Source organism: Physeter macrocephalus, chromosome 8 (assembly GCF_002837175.3).
Source record: "Physeter macrocephalus isolate SW-GA chromosome 8, ASM283717v5, whole genome shotgun sequence".
In the NCBI taxonomy this organism is placed as follows: Eukaryota; Metazoa; Chordata; class Mammalia; order Artiodactyla; family Physeteridae; genus Physeter; species Physeter macrocephalus.
Window position 1 is genome coordinate 83,860,193 of NC_041221.1, and position 3,482 is coordinate 83,863,674.

The 3,482-nt window shown below is 39.2% G+C and overlaps 1 protein-coding gene across 3 annotated transcripts in view; it reads left to right on the plus strand.

Annotated features, from left to right (window-relative positions):
* The window catches only part of VCAN (versican), a 113,488-nt gene that overhangs the window by 12,714 nt on the left and 97,292 nt on the right, over positions 1-3,482 (plus strand). The window lies entirely within an intron of this gene.

Sequence of the window (3,482 nt, forward strand, 5' to 3'; positions counted from 1 at the left end):
CCTCCCCTCCCCTCCCCTCCCCTTCCCTTCCCTTCCCTTCTCCCCACCCCCTTTCTAGTAACTGGATAAGTACACATCCACTGTTCTTGTTAGCTGTAAATTATATATCCATCTAATGAGGGTTCCGTGATTCCAAATTTGTGGACTCTGGTCTATGAAAAAAGATACCGTGCTGAGTTTCAGTGATCTGCTCCCATCAAGGGTCTCTCCAGAGTCAGCTTCCACTTCTTTCTCATACTCACTCTATGCTTCTAGTCTCTGCAAGAATTTACAATTCCATTCATAGACCTTCTTATTCCCTTTTTTTTTTACATGCTGTTCCTTCTGCTTGACAGTCCCTTCTCTTGTTCTCTACAGTTCCACTTCAGTTCATTCTTAAGACTCAAAATCTAAGTATCATTCCATCTATTCATCCATCCATCCTTCCACCTATCCATTCATTTATCCATCCATTGACAGTATTGTTTGAATACATTTTGTGTGCTACATGTTAGTCTGGGTCTCCAGGGATATATCAGTGGATGAGTCATACATTGTCTTGGATTTCATTAAACCTAATTCCTTAGTTACATGAGGTAAGTGATAAACAAGTAAACAAACAATCCAAGTACTTCCGAATAGATGAATATAAAGCAGAATGGCGTCACAGGAAATGGCATAGGGTCGGGGGCAGGGGGTGTGATAAAGCGTCTTTGAGAAAGTCATACTTAAACTGATGTGGGAATGATGAGGAAGAGCCAGCCAGCTAAGATCTGGCCCTAGTTAGGTAGTGTGTTTGAACAACAGAAAGTTCACTGTAGTTGGAGAGCAGTGATCAAGAAGAAAGTAGGAGATCCAGGCAGAGAGATAGTCAGAGGTCAGTTCATATAAATAGTAACAATATCTAATACTTAGAAAAGAGCTTCTATGAGCCTAGAACAGTTTTAATGCTTAACATTAGCTTATTGAAACATTCATTATCCAGGAAACTGAGAACCTAAGAGACTTGCTCAAAGCCACACAACCAGTAAGCAGCAGAACTGGGAGATAAACCAAGGCTGTCCCAGGAGTGTGTGAGCTTTACCTCTGTTACGTTTCTTATCTATATAGGGCATTGCAGCTTTAGAAATGACTAGATTTTATTTCCAGGAAGCGCTGAAGGGTTTCAGCAGGTGAAAGACATGAGTTGATGACTGTTTTCAAAGTTCCATGTTTGCTATTCTATGTAGATTTGATTGTAGGAGAGCAGGAGTGGCAGCAGGGAGATCATTTAGGAGGTTATTGTGGTCACCTGGGTGTGAAATGGGGCATGGCAGAAGAGCTGGAGAGAAGTGAATTCGATACATGGAGATGGAGGATTCAGACCAACAAATGGATTGCATGTGGTGTGGTGAGGGCAAGAGAGGAATCAAGGACGAGCTGACTTCTGACATGGCTCCCACCTCTCATTCCTCTTTCCAGCCAATTGAAAAGCCCTTTCTCTATGTTCCCATTATCCCCTGTGCTGTGACATCTGTTATAGCCCATACCACTCGCTATGATAAGTTATTCTTCATTTTTCTTCCCAAGGGGAGTGTAGCTTCAAGAGAGCTGTTTTTTTATTTTCTAGCAGAGTTCCTGACACACTGCTAGCGCTTAATCAATTTATGTGTTGAGTGAATAAGTGAATGAATAAATAAACAATGTGTGAATACCATAGTGAATGACCTGGATGGCCGTCAGAGTCTAGGCTCCACCAATCCAAGAGCCCAGGAGCTGTCCTTTTCAGCATTTTCAGGAAGTAAAGGTTGAAGGTCACAGAGAGGAAAGGACAACGGCATCCAGTGAAGAGGGAAGACATAGAAAGGAGAAAGAGAAAAGGAGTTGGTTTGGGTGGGAAGTAATAGGAGGGAATTATAGAGAAAGTAGTGGGAGAACCTTGAGGAACAGGGCCACTATCTCTCCACTTAAAACAAAGAAAGAACTCATACAAACAGTAGGGAAACAAACAAACACTTATGGTATAGCTCCTTGATGGTATTTTAAAATAGTAATAATAGCTAACAGTATTGAGTGATTTTTATGTTAGGCCTCGTTCTAAGTATTTTACTTTGTTAACCTTTTTTAATCTTAGCTCTCCGATGAGACAGATGCTTTTATTCTCCCCATTTGGCAAATGAGGAAACTGCAATACCAAAAGATTTAGAGACATAGCTAATGTAGACAATCATACATCAATTTAATGATTGAGCCTGGAGGTGAACCCAGGCAGTCTGGCTCCACAGTCCATGCTCTCAACCACTGTATTGTACTTTATCCCAAGCATCAAGTTCTTTGCAAATCTGTAATCACTGTTAAGAGATGTCATTAGTTTGGGGCTAATTTTAGAAGAATTTTTACTTTTTCATGTGAGGGGTAAAAATTGAAAATGTAAGATCCATATGAAACAGATTTGCCAAGTTCATAGTGAATCACAGAGCAGTAACTAGTTGAGTCAACACAAGTACTCTTATCTTAAGGTTTTCTCTGTTTATGTCTATGCACACAAAAGGTCAATGACTAATGAACACTGTCTATTGGTTTCTGGATTTGTTTTAATGCATGAAGAGCTCTTTGCTTTAAAAATACCCTTTATATTGATTATCTACCATTGACCCAGTTATTTGGATATTCCTCTAATATTAATAAATGGAGCCATGCACAGTTATTAGTAAATGAATGAACAAGAGAGTGACATTAATGCTTGAGAGGGTGATAAATTCCCCTATACTCACTCTGACATTTATTTGGCCAAGGTCTGTGTGTGTGTTTGATCAAATTGTGTAGATAAAATTTGCATCATCCTTGCTCTGCAGAATTTATTGGCAGAGAATGAAACATAACGGATCATTCATTGTTCAGAGATTTCTCCCTTACTGTATTCATTTGGACCACAAACTATCTGGTGGGAATAGTGAATTTTTTTTTAAAGCAATTATTATTTTTTTTGAATTTTATTTTATTTATTTTTTTTACAGCAGGTTCTTATTAGTCATCAATTTTATACACATCAGTGTATACATGTCAATCCCAATCTCCCAATTAATCACACCACCACCCACACCCACCGCTGCTTTCCCCCCTTGGTGTCCATACGTTTGTTCTCTACATCTGTCTCTATTTCTGCCCTGCAAACTGGTTCATCTGTACTATTTTTCTAGGTTCCACAAATATGTGTTAATATACGGTATTTGTTTTTCTCTTTCTGACTTACTTCACTCTGTATGACAGTCTCTAGATTCATCCATGTCTCTACAAATAACCCAATTTCGTTCCTTTTTATGGCTGAGTAATATTCCATTGCATATATGTACCACATTTTCTTTATCCATTCATCCATCGATGGGCATTTAGGTTTCTTCCATGACCTGGCTATTGTAAATAGCACAGCAATGAACATTGGGGTGCCTGTGTCTTTTTGAATTATGGTTTTCTCTGGGTATATGCCCAGTAGTGGGATTGCTGGGTCATATGGTAATTCTATT